This window comes from Elephas maximus, chromosome 10 (genome assembly GCF_024166365.1).
Source record: "Elephas maximus indicus isolate mEleMax1 chromosome 10, mEleMax1 primary haplotype, whole genome shotgun sequence".
In the NCBI taxonomy this organism is placed as follows: Eukaryota; Metazoa; Chordata; class Mammalia; order Proboscidea; family Elephantidae; genus Elephas; species Elephas maximus.
Window position 1 is genome coordinate 18,848,065 of NC_064828.1, and position 21,445 is coordinate 18,869,509.

Genomic DNA, 21,445 nt, shown 5'->3' on the forward strand with positions numbered 1-21,445 from the left:
GAGCACTCCAGCTGTAATTCTTCCAAGATAAACTTGTTCATTCTTCTGGCAATCCGCGGTATGTTTGATAGTCTTTGCCAACATCATAATTCAAAGGCGTTACTTTTTCTTCAGTCTTCCTTATTCATAGTTCAACCTTTGCATGCATATGAGGCAGATGAAAACACATGGCTTGGAAGGGAGAATGAAGAAAACTAAAGATGCAAGGGAAAGTTTAGTCCATAGGACTAATGGACCACAACTACCATAGCCTCCACCAGACTGAGTCCAGCACAACTAGATGGTGTCCGGCTACTGCCACCGACTGCTCTGACAGGGATCACAATAGAGGGTCCTGGACAGGGCTGGAGAAAAATGTAGAACAAAATTCTAAGTCGCAAAAGGAAAAAACAAACAAAACAAAACAAAAAACAGACTTACTGGTCTGACAGAGACTGGAGAAATCCCAAGAATGTAGCCCCTATACACCCTTTTGTCTCAGTAATGAAGTTACTCCTGAGGTTCATCCTTCAGCTAAAGATTAGACAAGGCCGTAAAACAAAACAAGATTAAATGGGCACACCAGCTCAGGGGCAAGGATGAGAAGGCAGAAGAGGTTAGGAAGCTGATAATGTGGAACACAAGGTAAAGAAGGGGAGAATGTTAACATGCCACAGGCTTGGCAACCAATGTCACAAAACAATATGTGTATTGTCTAATGAGAAGCTAGTTTGCTCTGTGAACTTTCTTCCAAAGTGCAATTAAAAAAAAAAGAAAATACATGGCTTGGGTCAGGTACACCTTAGTCAACAGAGTGATGTCTTTGCTTTTTCACACTTTGAAGAGGTCTTCTGCAGCAGATTTGCCCAATGCAATAAGTTGTTCGATTTCTTTACTGCTGCTTCCATGGGTGTTGATCATGGATCCAAGTAAAATAAAATCCTTGACAACTTCAGTCTTTTCTCCGTTTATCATGATGCTGCTTATTGGTCCAGTTGTGAGGGTCTTCACAACCGGATTTTTAAATAGGCTTTTTTTTTTTTTTAAGAGCAGTTTTATGTTTACAGAAAAAATGTGCAGAAAGTACGAAGAGGTCACATATACCCACCTTGTCAGCTTCCCCTGCACATCATTGGTTCTATTAGTATCTTGCATTCTTGTGGTACATATGTTCAAATTGATGAACAAATGTTAATACATGACTATTAACTAAAGTCCCATAGTTTACATTTAGGGCTCACTCTTCGTGTTGTACAATCCAATGGGTTTTGACAAATGCTTAATGTCATGTGTCCACCATTATAGTATCATAAAAAATAGTTTCATATTTATTCCTTTTAAATGCTCATTGCTCTAGAATTTCATAATATACCCCTGCCTAGCTTTCCTGCTATCTCTCTAAAGTGCCTTTTCCAATCTCCTTAGAGATTCTGTTGTCAACCCAACCTATAAATCTTGCATTCCCCAGGTTTTATCCTGAATCCTTATCTTTGTTCTTTCTTCACCTGTTCCTTAATATTCCAAACACTTTAAACATTATCCATATGTTTATTAAAGGTGAATAATGCACCCCTCCCAAAGATGTCCATGTCCTAATACCTGGAACATATGAATGACACCTTACATGGCAAAAAAAGACTTCGCATATGTGATTAAGTTAAGGATCTTGAGCTGGGGAAATTATCACACCTGGATCATCAGGGTGTGCCCTTCATGCATCCTTACATATATTCTTATAAGAAGGCAGTAGAGAGAAATTAGATACAGACAGAAGGGGAGAAGGTGATGTGACCCTGGAAACAGAGATTGGAGTGATGTGGCCACAAGCCAAGGAATGTCAGAAGCTGCCAGAAGCTGGAAAGGAAAAGCAATGGATTCTGTCCTAGAGCCTCTAAAGGGATCACAGCTGACGCCTTCATTTTGGCCCAATAAAATTGATTTTAGATTTCTGGCTTTCAGATTGTGAAAGAATATACTTCTGTTCTTTTAAGCCACCAAATTTGTTGTAATTTGTTACTGCAGCCCCAGGGAAGTAAAACAGTACTAAAGACTCCCATGTTAAATATCCAGCCCGATTTCTCCTCTGAGCTTTAGAATCATAGACAACTATCTTATTGTCTAGTCCATGTGCACACCTTACAGGTATTTCATCAGCAGCATGGACTCCATGGAACTCTTGCTTCCACCCTTGCCCATCTGCTCCTTTCTCAATCTGCCCACTTCAATAAATGACACCTTTGTCCACCTAACTGCTCAAGCTAAAAATTGCATGCCTCTCTTGATTCTTGTCTTTTCCATATCGCCCCCCAGCCCCCACCATCCCTCCACACTCATATAAGCTATCAAGGTACTTTGTCACTGTTTTTGGACCCCAGGTGCGCAGAATTGGCTTAATCATGCTATTCTCTCATCATTTGCCTATGCACAGTCTACTTTTACGTATTTTTAAAAAATTTCTCAATAATGTAACATGCATCTGTGAACACAAAATAAAAACTTTGTTGTTGTTGTTAGGTGCCGTCAAGTCGGTTCCAACTCATAGCGACCCTATGCACAACAGAACGAAACACTGCCCGGTCCTGAGCCATCCTTACAATCGTTGTTATGCTTGAGCTCATTGCTGCAGCCACTGTGTCAATCCACCTCATTGATGGTCTCCCTCTTTTCCACTGACCCTGTACTCTGCCAAGCATCATGTCCTTCTCCAGGGACTGATCCCTCCTGACAACATGTCCAAAGTATGTAAGACGCAGTCTCACCACCCTTGCCTCTAAGGAGCATTCTGGCCGCACTTCTTCCAAGACAGATTTGTTCGTTCTTTTGGCAGTCCATGGTATGTTCAATATTCTTCACCAACACCACAATTCAAAGGCGTCAACTCTTCTTTGGTCTTCCTTATTCATTGTCCAGCTTTCACATGCATACGATGTGATTGAAAATACCATGGCTTGGGTCAGGCGCACCTTAGTCTTCAGGGTGACGTTTTGCTCTTCAACACTTTGAAGAGGTCCTTTGCAGCAGATTTACCCCTTTATAATAACCTATATCTAATCCCTCTTCCCCCCATTTCATAATCCTGCTTCATCCAACCTGAGGTAAGTATCATCTTAGTTCCTATGTCTGTCTTTTTTGTTTGCTGTTCTTTTTTAAAAGTTTTTTTTTGCATCTATGTGCATTCCTTAAAAAGTATTTTCATTTTATAAAAAAGAGTATCATGTGGCTATAACCTTTGGAGTACTTTTTTGCATAATATTATATTTTTAAGGTTTAAGCGTATTATTGTATGTTGCTGTAGATTATTAGTTTTGGATGCTGTATATTTTTTTTCCATTGTGTGAATGACTGTACTGCAGTTTATTCATCAACTCTTCTGATGATGGGCATCTGAGTTGTTTCCTTATTTTTATTTTCTGATTGTTGCTGTTGTTGTTAGTTGCCATCAAGTTGATTCCAACTCATGGCAACCCCACGTGTGCAGAGTGGAACTATGCTCCACAGGGTTTTCAAAGCTGTGACCTTTTGTAAACAGATTGCCAGGCCTGCCTTCCCAAGTGTCTTTGGGGGGGTTTGAGCTGCCTACCTTTCAGCTAGTAGTTGAGCACTTAACTGTTTTCACCACCTAAGAGCTCCTATTTTGTACACGTCTCCTGTTGCGCATGTGCATGAGTTTCTTTTGAGTACCCATTGCAGTCGAATAGATTCCGAATCATAGGGACTGACATTATAGGACAGAGTAGAACTGCCCCACATAGGCTGTAATCTTTACGGAAGCACATTGCCACATCTTTCTCCTATGGAGGGGCTAGTGGGTTCAAACCTCCGAACTTTCGGTCAGCAGCTGAACTTTTAACCACTGCGCCACCAGGGCTCTAGTAATGAAGTTGGTGTGTCATTGTACGGTCTTTTTTGTTTCCAGAATATACCTTTTCTCTTTGTCACCACCACCACTACACTCCTCTAAGTCAGCATCATCTCCAGCTTGGGCTTTTATAGTTTCCTCCCTAGACTTCCTGGTTCTTCTGGCAGTTTAGACTTTGCACTGCAAACAAGTAAGAATTTCCAAAAAAGATAATCCAGTTACTTTTCATCTCCATTAAAACTCTTCACTAGATTCTCATTATTTCCCACAAAACCTAAACTCCTTGTGAAGGCCTACAGAGTTATGCAAAACTTGGCCCACCCCGCCTACTCTCCAGCCTCCCCACTTGGCCCCTTGCCTACCTACTGCTCATTATGCTCCACCCTCACTGGCCCTCCTTTCAGTTGTCCATCCACCCCAAGTTCTTTCTGACCTATATCGGTTGGACTTCTCCAGAGATGCAGAACCACAATAAAGAGATTTATTTTAAGGAACTGGCCCATCAGATTGTGGTGGTTGGCAAATCCAAAATCTTCAGGGCAGGCAGCAGCGTAGAAACTTGGGCAGGATTTCTATGTTACAGTCTTGAGGCAGAATTCTTTTTTCTCCAGGAAACCTCAATTTTTGCTCTTTAACTGGTCGGATGGGGTACACCCACCTAATTGAAGGTAATGTCTTCAACTAAACTGATTATAGATGTTAATCACATCTACGAAATACCTTCACAACATTTAGATTAGTGTTTAACCAAACAACTGGGTACCGTAGACTAGCTAAGTTGACACATATAATTAGCCATTGTGCTACCTCAGTGCACTCATGCATGCTTTTCTTTCTACCTGGAACATTTGTACTTCTCATATGGTCAGCCTTCACTTCCTTCCAGTCTGACCTTTAAGCTCACCTTCTAGAAAGACATTTCTTTACCACCTTGTCCATCGGTCCTTGTTTATTGTCTCTTGTAAAATCTTTTCATTTCCTTCATAAGATATGTCACAAAACCAAAACCAAACCAAACCTATTGCAGTCCAGTTGATTCCAACTCATAGCAACTGTCATGGATTGAATTATGTCCTCCCTAAAATGTGTGTATCAATTTGACTGGGCCATGATTTCCAGTATTTTGTGGTTGTCCTCCATTTTGTGATTGTAATTTTATGTTAAAGAGGATTAGGGTGGGATTGTAACACCCTTACCCAGGTCACTTCCTAATCCAATGTAAAGAGAGTTTCCTTGGGGTGTGACCTGCAACACCTTTTAGTCACTCAAGACATAAAGAGGAAAGGGAAGTGAGCAGAGAGTACACCCAGAACCCAGTGCCATCGAGTCGATTCCTACTCAAAGTGACCCTATAGGACAGCGTGGGGGACCTCATACTACTAAAAAAGCAGTACATAGAGCAGAGTGTGTCCTTTGGATCTGGGGTCCCTGTGCCTGAGAAGCTCCTTGACCAGTGACAAGGAATCTTCCTCCAGGGCTAACAGAGAGAAAAAGCCATCCCCTGGAGCTGACACACTGAATTGGGACTTGTAACCTACTAGACTGTGACAGAATAAATTTCTCCTTGTTAAAGCCATCCACTTTCGGTATTTCTGTTAAAACAGCACTAGATGACTAAGACAGAGATCCTATAGGACAGAGTATAACTGCGCTGTAAGGTTTCTAAGGAGCAGCTGGTGGATTTGAACTGTAGACCTTTTTGGTTAGCAGCCAAACTCTTGACCACTGCGCGTCACCAGGGCTCCATCATGTGTCATTAGTAGTGCTATTTATCTATTTATTTTTGCCTCTTTTGTTTGCTCAACTGTAAAGTCACAAAGGGCAAGGACTGGTTAGAGTTGTTTATGATGACCTGGCAGACTGCCTGGCATATATAAAAAAATATGTATGTATGTATATGTATATATATGTCAAACTATCTGAAATTACCAATAGACATCTATTTTTGATCACAAAAAGACAATATGTGGTTAAACCCTAAGAATAGTTGGTACTCGATAAATATTTCTTAAAGGAAGTGCTGCCTACACAAATAAATGGATACGTATGTTGTAGGACAAACACACTGGTAAAGCAATATACTATGAGGATCCCATTTTGACTCCCTTTCAATACCCCAAACAAGAACAATTAAGCTGGAAGCAACTTGTTGAAATATCAACTTTCACTTTTCTTACCTGCTCTGACACCTTTGCAGCTGAGAACACTTAGCCCAATTAACCACTCCAACCAATCTTCCCAGCACAATGGAATCCAGTTCTGCAATTCCATTATAATCCTCCTGTTCTATTTCACCCTTTATAATTGTACTCACTGCCTGTTTTTCTCATTAATTATAACTACTTCTTTGGGTCCAGTCCTGCCTAAAACAGGTTTTAATTGCCATAGGAATCCTTCAAATGTACAGTGTATTTTTAATTCAGTTCATCTAGAATCTCACAATCAAGTTCTGCCCTGTGTTCTTATCAGCTCTCTATATTTGGGTTTTCCTTTGGGCTTGCGTCCAGCTGCGGCCACCAATTTTGCTCTGTTTTGTTTTCCACAATTCTTCTTTTTTATTTATTTTTCATTGCGGAGAATATACACATCAAAACATTCACCAATTCAACAGTTTCTACATGTATAATTCAGTGACATTGATTACATCCTTTGAGTCGTGCAATCATTCTCATCCCCTTCTTCTGAGTCCCCCCCCCCGTTAGCATTAACTTACCACCCTCTAAAGTTCCTGTCTTATTTTTCCATTTGCTGCTGTCAATTTGATCCCACTGAGATAGACCTTAAAAGAGCATAATGCTCAAAGCAGGTATTTTTTACTAGTTAAGCTAAGCTATTGTTTGTTTTAAGAAGACTTGAGGGGATATTTTTGGTTTAAGGTTTCTTCTTACATAACAACACCCCAGCCTGGATGTTTTTCTAATTTCTTTATCTAGAGTATTTACTCACTTGTCTAATGCTGTTTATTATTTTTTTTAAGGCATTGAAATTCATTTTTGCTCGTGAGTTCTGAATCAGATCTAACTTGCAAGCAGTGAAAATATTACTAATCTATTTTTGACTAGAAAGTATTTGGATCCGAGCACTTTTTTGGGGGGTGGGGAGGGCTTTTCAAAATCTATGACCTTATATGTGGCAGAGTGATATGAATTTCCTACTTCTCAAACCTATTCTCATCAATTTTTGCTCTGGTATGCAAGTTCATACAAGGTTTTCATAAAGTAAGCTTACAGGATATTTTGGCCTAGAAAAAGGGTGGGTAGGAGTACAGGCCTATGTTTGCAGTTGACCCACTTTAAAGTTTTGCCCAAATCATGATTTTGTTACATGATTTTTGTAATATTCACCACTATTTGTCGTATTGTGGTGACTTGCATGTTGCTATGATGCTGGAAGCTATGCTACCATTATTCAAATACCAGCTGGTTCAGCCACGGTAGACAGGTTTCAGTGGAACTTCTAGACTAAGACAGACTAGGAAGAAAGGCCTGGTGATCTAGTTCTAAAAATTAGCCATTGAAGACCTTATGGATCACAATAGAATATTGTTTGACTCATTGGCTTAGGACATGTCACCAGAAGGAATCAGTCCCTAGAGGAAGATACCGCGTTTGGTGAAACATAGAGGGCCAGCGAGAATATACAAGACCCTTCATGAGATGGATGGGCAGAATAGCGACGATGATGAACACGAACATGCTGGTGATGGTGAGGGTGATGCAGGACCAGGCAATGTGTTGTTCTGTTGTACATAAGGTAACCATGAGCCGGAGTCGACGGAACAGTCACTAACAACCATGTGTAACACATTTATAATTAGTCGTCTAAAATTTTATTAACCTTTTTAAATTACTAAAATGCAGGCTGGAGCTTAAAAAGCAAATCACAAAAAAGAACCCCTCAAATGTTACCAACTATAAAAGGCAAAATGTTATAAAGTTATCAAATCTTGCTTTTTCAACATCTCTTGAGATATTTTCACCGGTTTCTCTCATGCTCAGGTATAAAGCTGAGGATGGCTATCTGGTAGAAGCATCTATCATAAACCATAAGAATGATTAATCCTGTGGGTACAATATCCCAGCATCACTTGCTTATGGCCAGACTCCTCTTGAGTCTAAAACTAATTCCATTCATGCCCTGGGCCTGGAGCACCACGCTCATTTGCATAACACATTTTATACTCGCCGGATGCCAAGGGTAGATTAATAATCAGGTCTGGAGAATACTGAGCAATTGTTTGGGGAAGTTGCGATCGTTATCGCTCTTGGGGGTGCTTGAATTACAAATTTAGCGACAAGTAGCGTATTGATCCAAACATGTTTGTGTGACAGAAATAACTATGACAGAAATACCAATATTTGAATTTAAAATATGGCAGCATTGTCCGGCACTCGCTGCCTTTTGGCAGGCGATGCAGTGGATCTGTGACTGTGTTCATGCAGGTAATTGCTCCTGGTCACACTAAATGTCTTCACCGCTGTTATTAGCACCAACCACACAATGCCATAGCAGGGTTTTTGGAGCTATCTTTGAATTTTTCTGAATGGAGCAGGTACCCAGGGACACCGATTGGGATTCAAACCGGGTAGTATTTATCTTTGGTTCTCTGTCTGTTCTCCTCATACCTCATAACACTTTGGTCCAAAGCACATTTGTATGAAATACAGAACTACCTGTTTCAGGTATTATTTGAATGCTTTTTCTGTACTACCTAAGAGGTAGTCACATAGCCAATTATTTTCCTATTTTGAGAGGCAATAACAATCCCTAAATGACCCCATTACTAATATCGAGTGAGTGTGAGGGTTTCCTTAGTAATGTTTTTCACCCGTAAGTGATCTTTTGGCAAGGGCCCTGAGACCACAACCAAGTCACTGGGAATCATTGGAAAAGAAAATATTTTGGTGTACAGGGTTGATGAAAAATGACATTTTGTTGTAGTTTTTCCAAGCAAATTATAAATGCCTGTCATGCAGACAAGGGTTGCCATGGCAAGCAGTTTTTTGAATAGGTAAACCAAATAAAAGTGAGGCAGAGCATGTGTGAAGCTTGTGGGAAAGGCAAGTTCAGGTTGCCTGGAGCGAGAATAACTTAAGTATGTAAAACCACCAACTAGCACAACCCTTTTCCCAAAACTAGTGCAGGAAAATGACTATTTTTCTCTCTCAGGCGGTTCCTTTCTAAAATGTTTTGCATGGAAATTGCTAATGGTTAGTAGTGGAAAAAGCTGAATCACACTAATATTATTAGCACATTCAGGTTAGTTGTTTATTGATTTTAGGAAAAATGAGCCTCTTTTTTCTTCAATGTACACCATTGTCATTGTGCCAAATATAGAGCAGAATTCTGGATAGTCTTCAAACAAGCAGCCCTGGTGGTGCAGGAGTTAAGCACTCAGTTGCTAACCAAAGGATTGGCAGTTCAAAACCACCAGCAGTTCTGTGGGAGAAAGACCTGGCTATCTCCTCCTGTAAGGATCACAGCCTAGAAAACCCTATGGGCCAGTTCTCCTTCGTCACATGGAGTTACTATGAGTCAAAATCAATTAGAAGGCACCTAACAACAATAACAGTCTTCAAATAATAGTCAAAAGGCAGGGTAAAAGTCTTATAATTTTAAAATAGCTAAGGATATTAAAATTATTTAATAAGACACTTTTTTTTTAATTATCCAGAATTCAAGAACTCTCATGTTTATATTTCTACTTCATTTTATGTCATTTAACAAAATGGAAGCATCAGTCAATATACGTGAAATTTTTAACACTTACATGTTAGGCTTTCTTTTCTTCTAGCCACTCTTTATCCTTCAGTGGTTGCATCCAGTCCTCCAGTGTTTACTACCTGCATAAGCTGCTGGTTGCCACATCTAAATACCTAAACCTCTAGCCCAGAGTCTCTTCGACCTCCCACAGCCCAGACTGATACATACAAGTGCCTACAAATGACTCCTGGAAAGTCTAACAGATACCCTCCTTTTCAATATAGCAGGCTGAGCACAGCTAGGTTGGCCCTTTCCACATAAAATCCCTAAGAATGACAGATATGATAACTAAACAGATAAATAAATAAATCACGTAAAAGCGTACCACAAAATAAGAAATAGGAATACACAAACAGAAAATTCTTAGGAATCCTAGAAAGATGGCAGGCAGATAGGATTGGAGGTACTGAATCCTGGAAATCGAGGGTAGCCCAGAAGAAACAAAAGGAAGATTGTTTGGGAAATCTCAGCAAGAGCAGCCAAGTGAATCAACACTACCACAGCCTGGACCAGGCAGGACGTCTGTTTCCAGGTAGCAAGCAGCAGGAGGTGCATGAGCTTGGGTCAGAGAGACAGGAAAACACCCAGGGTGGCTAACAATGGCTGGGAGAAAAGGAAAATATCCACTCCCAGAAGACTAGCTGCCAAGGTACAGCATTAGGAATCATATCTAACTCCTCTCCAAAACTCACAAAGAACTGCCAGAATACCTTCTTGGAAGGCTTTCCCATCTCTCCCCTTACCAAGTCTTTTTAGCAGAGAGACACTATCCACAGAGAATAACAATATCAAGGGTAAACATACAACCAAGAATCTCCAAGCACTGAGGAAAGCCGAGATCTTAAAAACAAGACAATAGAATCAATCAGCTCAAGTATGTTTATAGAGCAAACAGAGTTAATAGGCAAAGAAGAAAGAGCTTTAAAATAAGTATAATGGATATGCCCAAAGGGGTAAAGGAAAATATCACACCCACGAAAAAGTAACAAGTTGTTATGCAAAAGAACTAAATTGAGATCTTAAAAACAAACAAAAAATTAAATTAAGGAAAAACCACTTAAAAATAATAGAGACACAACTAAAAAATGAATTAAAAAGTTTAAACATCAAAAGTCAATAATTTCTTCCAGAGTGTATCCCAAGAAGGCTCAGCTATGGCTGGGGGCTCCAAATGGTGAGATTTGTACATGTCCAGTGTTAAGATACAAACAAGGGATAAAAAGATATAAAGACATGGTTTCTCCACTTGTGGAGACCCAAAGTAATTAGAACAAAATAACACTAATGACAAAAAAAAAAAAAAAGCCTATTCAATCTTATGTGTTAGGCTCTGTGCTAAACACTATGTGCTTTATCCCATTCAAGCCTTTCAGCAATCATACGAGATAAATACAATTATTATCAATTTTCAGATGAAGGAGATGAAGCTTGAAATAATAATCTGACTTATGTAAACGGGTAAAGCTTGGAGCCAGTCCATACCCGTTGCCACTGAGTCGGTTCCGACTCATAGCGACCCTATACGACAGTGTAGAACTGCCCCATGGGGTTTCCAAGAAGCAGCTGGTGAATTTGAACTGCTGACCTTTTGGTTAGTAGCTGAGCTCTTAACCACTGCACCACCAGGGCTCCAGTAGTTAAATTAAATCCAGAGAGTCCAGAGGTCACCTGTTTAATTACTGTGCTCACTCTCTTCCTAATATAACTGTGAGGAGACAGACCTGTTAATATTACAGTACCAGTTCAGGTTATACCAACCCAAAAACCAAACCCACTGCCTTCTAGTCGATTCTGACTCATAGCGACCCTATAGGTTATAAATATCTCAAAATCAAAATTAGAACAAGCCTGCAGTTGGTTGCCTCTCAAATAGCTGGGGGCAGATCGTGGCTATAATGTACAGCAAGGTGAGGCAAGAGCTCCGCAAAAGGGCTTGGTGGTTAGCTAGCGCTTGTCCACTCTACTCGGAGAGGTAGAAGAGGAACCAACTCCTGGAGCAGGGCTGCAGCTGAAGGGAGAGAAATAAAAATTTCAATAGGAATTCTTTCATTTGCCTGAGGGTGTCAAGGAAGGACTCTCAGAAGCAATAACATTTGCATAGGAATAAGAGGTTCCACAGCCATATGGCTTGGGTTGAAGATCAAAGTCTAATCCATGGGAAAGGAAACCAGCTAAGAGCAAAGCACAGCCCCAGGCCTGGACAACTGGACTACCATTTATATCATCAAGTGGGACTCACAGAGATGAGATGGGGACTTGATCAAGTGAAATATCAGTAAGAAGGGCAAATCCAATAAATAAACTATAGGATAAGGATAGAGGAGCATCAGCCAATAAAGTCACTTGAAGCTACTGTAATAACTCCATGAGAATCTAACTGGAGCTTTTGACTCCCCTAAGAAGGCCAGGTGCCACAATGGTTAAGTGCTCAGCTGCTAATCAAAAGGTCAGTGGTTTGAACCCACCGGTCTCTCTGCGGAGAGAAAGATAATGGCATTCTGCTTCCATAAAGATTACAGCCTCGGAAACCCTATGGGGCAGTTCTACTCTGTCAATAGGGTCTCAACGAGCCTTAATTGACTCAACAGCAACGGGTAAGAACAGGATTAACTCCAAGGAAGGAAACTTGACTGAACTGGCAGAGGGCTGCCCAGTTATGACAGAGGGTGATTAGATAGCCAGGCATTTGTCACTGTATATCTAGTAATCTAGTTTCTGGTTTGTTTTTTTTTCCTCTGATGTGGTTTTGAGTCTTATGTAGGAGTTTCTTCTTAGTCCCCAAAACGTGCACGTGTGCACGCACACACACACACACACACACACACACACACTCTGGTTGGTGAGTGAGTATTCTTTTCTTTGTGGTTTTAAATCAGGCAGCACGGTTGAAGCGTTATTAAGAATGAAATTTTCTTGCCCTTGTGTATAGATTGGAAGTCACATGAAATTTACTGGGATTTGTAGAAGATAATACAGCAAGACTGTATCTTCAACTCCAAAATCTTGCCTTGGGCTCATTTACAGTTTTTTGTTTTGATGATTTTTTTTTAGCATTATGTCTTGCATCTGATTTTAATTTGGTAGTGCATTCTATAATTGATGGCATCTTTGGTTCAAGAAATTATTACAGAGTTAAGAGGGTCTTCACTGAGGATGGCATTTTTCCTATAGTTGGCCCTAAGCAGCAAAACTGACTGAACTTGTAGGCATTTATCTATGTCTGGTGTACATCATCTAGGGCTAGGATACTTGTATGTGTCATGTGTTCTGAATCCACTGACTTCTGTTCTGGATTTTCATTTGTGACGACTCTCTCTTCATCTCTACCTGGAAGAATAATATGAGTCCTTCTTCACGGGGAACTCAGATTTGCTGTTAATATTATGGGGCTAATATTATAGAAATTCAGGTAAAGATAGAAGAAAAGAAGAAAAAAAGAAAGATATGAGTATGATATGCTCTGTGTTGACTACCAAAGTATAAACTATAATGGCAGAGTCTGTCTTTCTTTCTAGAATATTTGTTAATGTGCCCAGAGGCTAGTAAACATTGAATATATTTCATATGCATGATAAATAAAGACATGAAACCACTGATTTTTTAAAAAAAGATTAATTTTTCTAAAACATAAAAACTTTTCTGTAAATGTAAATTGAGAAATAATATTAGTCTCTTACTTAGTCCTATACTGTACCACTCCCTGAGAGTCAGCTGCCTATCAGAGAGTAGACTGGGCAAGTGTGTAGATGACATCCTATTTGGCAAACCAAATTCAAGTACATGTGGACACAATTATATCTTTTATCCATTCATTCTCTTGTTCTATAAGCTTTAACCGAACATTCGCGGGGTATTATACTAACACTTGAAGGACCAAAGACACAGCTATCTTTGGATTTAAATCCAGTTATGTTAAGGCTAGCACATATTTTGAGTGGACTTATTTGGGTTGTTTATAACTTAGATTTGTTTCATTTTTTATATTTTTTAATTGTTTTTACTAAACAAATATTTAACTGATGGTCCTTTTAATTTATTAAAGCCATAATAAGAATCAATTTCTATTGAGGTATCAATTCATTTTGGTAAAACTTGCAGCCAACTTTCACATTTACAAAGCTCCCACTTATTACTAAAGACTTTTTCTTTCTTACATCTTTATGAAACTCAATACATCTATGTGAAACTGAAATCTCCCCGCAAGGGAAATGTCATAATTATTTATTTGTTTTAGCTATGGAAGTTCCTTTTCATTCAAGTTCATTGAGCCCCTTCTAAGATTGTGCCCTGTTTTGTGCATTTTACATAAAAATTTCTAATAAATTTGTTGTTGTTAGGTGCCATGGAGTCAGTTTCAACTCATAGCGACCCTACGTACAACAGAACACCGCCCGGCCCTGCGCCATCCCCACAATCATTGTTATGCTTGAGCCCATTGTTGCAGCCACTGTGTCAGTCCATCTCATTGAGGGTCTTCCTCTTTTTACTGACCCTCTACTTTACCAAGCATGATGTCCTCCAGCGACTGGTCCCTCCTGATAACATGTCCGAAGTATGTGAGATGAAGTCTCGCCATCCCTGGTTTTATGGATCATTCTGGTTGTACTTCTTCCAAGACAGATTTGTTCATTCTTTGGCAGTCCATGGCATAGTCAATATTCTTCGCCAACACCAACACCAACACCACAATTCAAAGGCGTCAATTCTTCTTCGATCTTCCTTATTAATCATATAGTTTTCACATGCATATAAGGTGACTGAAAATACCATGGCTTAGATCAGGTGCACCTTAGTTTTCAAGGTGACATCTTTGCTTTTCAACACTTTAGAGAAGTCTTTTGCGGCATATTTGTTCAATGTAATGTGTCTATTGATTTCTTGACTGCTGCTTCCATGGGTGTTGACTGTGGATCCAATTAACAACTTCAATCTTTTCTCCCTTTATCAAGATGTTGCTTATTAGTCCCATTGTGAGGATTTCTGTTTACTTCATGTTGAGGTGTAATCCATACTCTAATAAATTAGTAATTGAGAAACTGGCTACATGGAGCTGTTGCTCTCGGGATGTTCTCTTCTTTGGGCCAAAACCTTGAGGTTGTTGAAGTAAAACCAACACAGACAGCTTTATGAAATAATAGAAAAAATACTTTTTTCACAGTGTATAATGAGGCATATACGTATGTGTAACAAAAAGGATCATGTTCTTTACATTCTGAACTTAAGGCCACATTATTTGAATTCATTAAGTTTCCCAAATTTTCACACTCACTTTTTAAAAATTTTTTATTGTGCTTTAAGTGAAAGTTTACAAATCAAGTCAGTCTCTCATACAAAAATTTATATACACCTTGCTATATACTCCTAATTGCTCTCCCCCAATGAGACAGCACACTCCTTTCCTCCACTCTCTCTTTTCATATCCATTCCATCAGCTTCTGACCCCCTCTGCCCTCTCATCCCCCCTCCAGACAGGAGACGCCAACATACTTCCATGTGTCTACTTGATCCAAGAAACTCATTCTTTACCAGCATCATTATCTATCCCATCGTCCAGTCCAATACCTGTCTGAAGAGTTGGCTTTGGGAATGGTTCCAGTCTTGGGCTAACAAAAGGTCTGGGCACCATGACCACCGGGGTCCTTCTAGTCTCGGTCAGACCATTAAGTCTGGTCTTTTTACAAGAATCTGGGGTCTGTATCACACTGCTCTCCTGCTCTCTCAGGGGTTCTCTATTGTATACCCTGTCAGGGCAGTCATCGGTTGTAGCCAGGCACCGTCTTAGTTCTTCTGGTCTCAGGCTGATGGGCTTTCTGGTTTATGTGGCCCTTTTTGTCTCTTGGGCTCAGAATTACCTTGTGTCTTTGGTGTTCTTCATTCTCCTTTGATCCAGGTGGGTTGAGACCAATTGATGCATCTTAGATGGTCACTTGCTAGTGTTTAAGACCCCAGATGCCACTCTCCAAAGTGAGAGGCAGAATGTTTTCTTAGTAGCTTTTATTATGTCAATTGACTTAGATGTCCCCTGAGACCATGGTCCCCAAACCCCCGCCCCTGCTACGCTGGCCTTCGAAGCATTCAGTTTATTCAGGAAACTTCTTTGCTTTTGGTTTAGTCCATTTGTGCTGACCTCTCCTGTATTGTGTGTTCTTTTTCCTGTCACCTAAAGTAGTTCTTATCTACTACCCTACCTAATTAGTGAATACCGCCTTCCTCCCTCTCTCCCTCCCCACTCTCGTAACCATCAAAGAATATACTCTTCTTTGTTTACACTATTTCTTGAGTTCTTATAATAGTGGCCTCAAACAATATTCGTCCTTTTGCAACTGACTAATTTCACTCAGCCTAATGCCTTCCAGATTCCTCCATGTTATGCAATGTTTCACAGATTCATCATTGATACATAGTAATCCATTGTGTGAATATACCATGAATTATTTATTCATTCATCTGTTGATGGGCAACTTGGTTGCTTCCATCTTTTTGCTATTGTAAACAGTGCTGCAGTGAACATGGGTATGCATATATGTGTTCGTGTAAAGGCTCTTATTTCTCCAGGATATACTCCAAGGAGTGGGATTGCTGGATCGTTGTTGTTGTTTGGTGCCATTGAGTCAGTTCCGACTCATAGCGATCCTATGCACAACAGAACAAAACACTGCCCGGTCCTGAGCCATCCTTACAATCGTTGTTATGCTTGAGCTCATTGTTGCAGCCACTGTGTCAATCCACCTCGGTAAGGGTCTTCCTCTTTTCTGCTGACTCTGTACTCTGCCAAGCATGATGTCCTTCTCCAGGGACTCATCCCTCCTGACAACATGTCCAAAGTATGTAAGATGCAGTCATTCTTGCTTCTAAGGAGCATTCTGGCTGTACTTCCTCTAAGACAGATTTGTTCGTTCTTTTGGCAGTCCATGGTATATTCAATATTCTTCGCCAACACCATAATTCAAAGGTGTCAATTCTTCTTCGGTCTTCCTTATTCATTGTCCAGCTTTAACATGCATATGATGCGATTGACAATACCATGGCTTGGGTCAGGCGCACCTTAGTCTTCAAGGTGACATCTTTGCTCTTCAACACTTTAAAGAGGTCCTTTGCAGCAGGTTTACCCAATGCAGTGAATCTTTTGATTTCTTGACTGCTGCTTTCATGGCTGCTGATTGTGGATCCAAGTAAAATGAAATCCTTGACAACTTCAATCTTTTCTCCATTTATCACGAGGTTACTCATTGGTCCAGTTGTGAGGATTTTTGTGTTCCTTATGTTGAGGTGCAATCCAAACTGAAGGCTGTGGTCTTTGATCTTCATTAGTAACTGCTTCAAATCCTCTTCACTTTCAGCAAGCAAGGTTTTGTCATCTGCATAACGCAGAGTGTTAATGAGTCTTCCTCCAATCCTGATGTTCTGTTCTTCATCTCATCCAGCTTCTCGTATTATTTGCTCAGTATACAGATTGAATAGGTATGGTGAAAGAATACAACCCTGACGCACACCTTTCCTGACTTTAAACCAATCAGTATCCCCTTGTTCTGTCCGAACAACTGCCTCTTAATTTTTTTTTTTTTCATGAGCACAATTAAGTGTTCTGGAATTCCCAGTCTTTGCAACGTTATCCTTAATTTGTTAAGATTCACAGAGTCGAATGCCTTTGCATAGTCAATAAGACATAGGTAAACATCCTTCTGGTATTCTCTGCTTTCAGCCAAGATCCATCAGACATCAGCAATAATATCCCTGGTACCATGTCCTCTTCTGAAACCGGCCTGAATTTCGCAGTTCCCTGTTGATATACTGCTGCAGCTGTTTTTGAATGATCTTCAGCAGAATTTTGCTTGAGTGTGATATTAATGATATTGTTCTATAATTTCCACATTTGGTTGGATCACCTTTTTTGGGAATAGGGATAAATATGGGTCTCTTTCAGTCAGTTGGCCAGGAGGCTGTCTTCCATATTATTGGCATAGACAAGTGAGTACCTCCAGTGCTACATCTGTTTGTTGAAGCATCTCAATTGATATTCCATCAATTCCTGGGGCCTTGTTTTTCCCCAATGCCTTCAAAGCAGCTTGGACTTCTTCCTTCAGTACCATTGGTTCCTGATCATATGCCACCTCTTGAAATGGTTGAGCATTGACTAATTCCTTTTGGTATAATGACTGTGTGTATTCCTTCCATCTTCTTTTGATGCTTCCTGTGTTGTTTAATATTTTCCCCATGGAATCCTTCACTATTGCAACTCGGGGCTTGAATTTTTTCTTCAATTCTTTCAGCTTGAGAAACACCGACCATGTTCTTCCCTTTCGGTTTTCCATCTCCAGCTCTTTGCACATGTCATTACAATACTTTACTTTGTCTTCTCGAGCTGCCCTTTGAAATCTTCTGTTCAGTTCTTTTACTTCATCAATTCTTCCTTTTCTTCAGCTGCTTAACATTTGAGAGGAAGTTTCAGAGTCTCCTCTGACATCCATTTTGGTCTTCTCTTTCTTTCCTGTCTTTTCAATGACCTCTTGCTTTCTTCTTGGATGATGTCCTTGATGTCATTCCACAACTCGTCGGTCTTCCATCACCAATGTTCAATGGGTCAAATTTGTTTTTCAGATGGTCTCTAAATTCAGGTGGGATATACTCAGGGTCATATTTTGGCTCTCATGGACTTGCTCTGATTTTCTTCAGTTTCAGCTTGAACTTGCATATGAGCAATTGATGGTCGGTTCCACAGTTGGCCCCTGGCCTTGTTTTGACTGATGATATTGAGCTTTTCCATCGTCTCTTTTCACAGATGTAGTCAATTTGATTTCTGTGCATTCTATCTGGCGAGGTCCATGTGTATAGTCACCATTTATGTTGGTGAAAGAAGGTATTTGCAATGAAGAAGTTTTTGGTCTTGCAAAATTCTATCATTCGATCTCCGGCATTGTTTCTATCACCAAGGCCATATTTTCCAACTTCTGATCCTTCTTCTTTGTTTCCAACTTTTGCATTCTAGTCACCAGTAATTATCAATGCATCTTGATTGCATGTTCGATCAATTTCAGACTGTAGCAGCTGATAAAAATCTTCTATTTCTTCATCTTTGGCTCTAGTGGTTGGTGTGTAAATTTGCATAATAGTCGTATTAACTGGTCTCCCTTGTAGGCATATGGATATTATCCTATCACTGACAGTGTTATACTTCAGGATACATCTTGAAATGTTCTTTTTGACGATGAATGCAACACCATTCCTTTTCAAGTTGTCATTCCCAGTATAGTATGACAACTTGAAAAGGAATTCCCAGTATAGTATAGTAGACTGTACAATTGTCCAACTCAAAATGTCCAATAGCAGTCCATTTCACTCACTAATGCCTAGGATATTGATGTTTATGCATTCCATTTCATTTCTGACAATTTCCAATTTTCCTAGATTCATACTTTGTACATTCCAGCCTCTGATTATTAATGGATGTTTGCAGCTGTTTCTTCTCATTTTGAGTCGTGCCACATCAGCAAATGAAGGTCCTGAAAGCTTTACTCCATCCACATCATTAAGGTCGACTCTACTTTGAGAAGGCAGCTCTTCCCCAGTCATCTTTTGAGTGCCTTCCAACCTAGGGGGCTCATCTTTCAGCACTATATCAGACAATGTCCCACTGCTATTCATAAGGTTTCCACTGGCTAATGCTTTTCAGAAGTGGACTGCCAGGTCCCTCTTCCTAGTCTCTCTTAGTCTGGAAGCTCATTTGAAACCTGTCCTCCATGGGTGACCCTGCTGGTATCTGAATACCGGTGGCATAGCTTCCAGCTTCACAGCAACATGGAAGCCCCCAGAGTAGGACAAACTGACAGACACATGGGGGGCTGGATCTTATGGTAGTTCTATTTCTAGCTTTTTAAGAAAGCACCAAAAAATACAGAATGCTGCAAGAAATTGTGTGTCATCCTTGCAGCAGTGACCATGCCAATCTTCTCTGTATGGTTTCAATTTTAGTATATGTGCTTCCAAAGTGAGCATTCACACTCACTTTTTTTTCTTCCTATTATTAATTTTCTAAAAGTTCCATGCTTGCCTGAAAGTCCCAGGTTTGGTCTTTGAGCTGGCAGTGTAGTGTTTTCTTCCCAACTGTGACATAGGAAAGATGAGCAGTCAGGAAACTTGACCTTAAGGGTCTGGATAACTCACTTCTTTGTTTTGAAGTGTTTTTTTTATCTTCAAAACGGAGATGATTATGCCATTCTTGTTTGTGAAGATTAAATGCCATAGTGAGTGTAAAATTATTCATAATAGAAAGTGGGTATAACCCATTGTTGTTGAGTCAATTCTATCTCAAAGCAACCCAATGTGTTACAGAGTAGAACTGCACTCCACAGGGTTTTCTTGGCTGTAATCTTTCCATCTGCAGTGCCTCTCGGTGAGTTCAAACCACCCATCTTTGGATTAGTAGTTGAGCACAAACCATTTGTGTTACCCAGGGACTTTCACATAAAAAAAAAAAATGTGTTATTATTAGTCTTATGTTGTTGTTGTTTGCTGTTGAGTTAATTCCAACTCATATCAACCCTGTAGGACAGAGTAGAACTGCCTCATAGGGTTTCCAAGGCTGTACTCTTTATGGAAGCAGACAGCCATACCTTTCTCCCACAGAGTGGCTGGTGGGTTAGCAGTCGAGCACTTTAACCATTGTGCCAGTTGGGCTCCTATTAGTCTTGTAACAGTTATTTTAGAGGTGGAGGTGCTTCCTCGAATGCCTTGTGAGATTCTAATGAATTAAAGGTAAAAATTCCTCTGTTAAGTTATAAATATATTTGGTGGGTTGCTGTGGTATTTATGTTTCGTTCATATACATGGAACTCTAATAAAATCTACAGATTATATTTTCACTTATAATCCCCCATGTGTTTGATAAAAGGTATTCCCCATCTGTCTTTAGCAGAAGGATAATTATTTGTGCTATGGTATAGAGTGTAATGATTGGGAATCCCTTAAAACATTTTATTGTACGCTTAAATGCTAGCAATGAAAATAGGTAAATGGCAGAGATTTCAAGATGGATTCTGAGAAGTGATCAGGCAAGCATGCTTTTATACCATTTCCATCATTTTCAATTTTAAATCGCCTTTTAAAGGGCACTAACGCGTTCTTGCAAATTAGCCTGCTCTCCAATTAATGTGCCCAACATGACAATAAGACTGGTTTCAGCTTGGCTAAGCAGACCAGTCAACCAGGAGTGTGTGACTTGAGGACTTGGAAAGCTTGTATGTGCCCATGTTTTTTCCCCTCTCTCCTCTGGGGCCCTTTTAACAGCTTAGATCTAATTAGGCAGGCTAATCCACCTAAAACCAGTACAAAGAAGAGTTCCTATCAAAACCCTCCCATTACTTGTAACAATATGAAAATCTCCAGTATTCCCAAATCTAATTGTGGCACACGGAACAATGGGAGTGCGTTCTTTACTCTAGATCAGAGTTATCCAATAAAAATATATTGTGAGCCACATATGTAATTTGAAATTTTCTAGTAGCCACGTCATGAAAAAGAAAAAAATGTAAACATCAACAACAGCAATAAACAGGGGAAAAAATTTAATAACGTATTTTATTTAAACGAAGTTATCCAAAATATTAGCATTTCAACAGGAAATCAATACAAAATATTGTTAATGTGATAGTTTACCATTTTTTCGTATGTCCTCAAAATCCAGTGTGCATTTTATACTTAAGAAAAAAACACTGCCATCGAGTGGATTCTGACTCATAGTGACCCTAGAGGACAGAGCAGAACTGCCCCATAGTGTTTCCAAGGAGCACCTGGTGGATTCAAACTGCCAACCTTTTGGTTAGCAGCCGTAGCTCTTAATCACTACAC

General features: G+C 39.9%; 1 non-coding gene across 1 annotated transcript; it reads right to left on the reverse strand.

Annotated features, from left to right (window-relative positions):
• Window positions 1-19,486: 19,486 nt before the first annotated feature.
• Window positions 19,487-19,594, reverse strand: LOC126084906 (U6 spliceosomal RNA). The gene has a single exon (XR_007519135.1). It is a non-coding gene; the product is annotated as a U6 spliceosomal RNA (small nuclear RNA).
• Window positions 19,595-21,445: the final 1,851 nt, after the last annotated feature.